The 652-nt window shown below is 77.5% G+C and overlaps 1 protein-coding gene across 1 annotated transcript in view; it reads right to left on the bottom strand.

The window, feature by feature from the left end:
- SLC5A3 (solute carrier family 5 member 3) overlaps positions 1–322 on the bottom strand; it is a 33,908-nt gene extending 33,586 nt beyond the window's left edge. Inside the window, exon 1 of the mRNA XM_025871854.2 lies at positions 110–322. The gene's annotated coding sequence lies outside the window, so the exon portion shown is untranslated. The remainder of the gene's footprint in view (positions 1–109) is intronic.
- Between the last annotated feature and the right edge of the window lie 330 nt (positions 323–652).

Here is a 652-nt window from a genome sequence, read left to right on the forward strand (position 1 = left end):
CCGGCCTCCCTCCCCCGGCCGCGCGGGGAGGGCGGGGGACGACGGCCTAGCGGCTGGGGGTGAGGAGCGCCCGCGCGGGAAGGCGGGCTCTGGGGGGAAGGTCACTTACCCGCTGCATGGCTTTCAGGATCAAAGCCAGCTCGTAGCGGGGCATGCCCGGTCGCACCGCGCGCGGCTCCGGACCGAGCCGGCTCCCGGGACGCAGGAGGGGCGGGGACCGCGGGGGCCTGACGGAGTGCTGGGCCGGAAGGCTCCTGATCGGCGAAAGCACGCTCCGGCCGAGCGAGCCCGGGCTTTAAGGCTCTGGCAGCTGCGCAGACGGCCCGCCACGCCCCCCTCGGCGCGCCCCGCCTCCCGCGCGCCCCGCCCCCCCGCGCGCCCCGCCTCGCTCCCTCTTAAGGCGGCAGCACCGCGCCCCCTCGACAGTCCCTTTCCCCCAGGCGCGCCACCCCCGCCAGGACCCCCGGCCCCGCAGCCGCTGCGCGGGGGTGGCGCCGCGGGCTCGGCCAGGAGGGGCCAGCGGGGGCCGCACTCCGCCTCCGACCCTGCCGCCGCCGCTCCAGCTACCTACGGTTCTCGAACCAGCTGGAACTTTCCATGCCTCCGTCTCATTCTGGGCGGCGGGCGAGCGTGCGCCCTCGTGTGCGCGTGC

This window comes from Callorhinus ursinus, unplaced genomic scaffold, assembly GCF_003265705.2.
Source record: "Callorhinus ursinus isolate GAN/ISIS: 27379988/994484 unplaced genomic scaffold, GSC_fseal_2.0 scaffold1, whole genome shotgun sequence".
In the NCBI taxonomy this organism is placed as follows: Eukaryota; Metazoa; Chordata; class Mammalia; order Carnivora; family Otariidae; genus Callorhinus; species Callorhinus ursinus.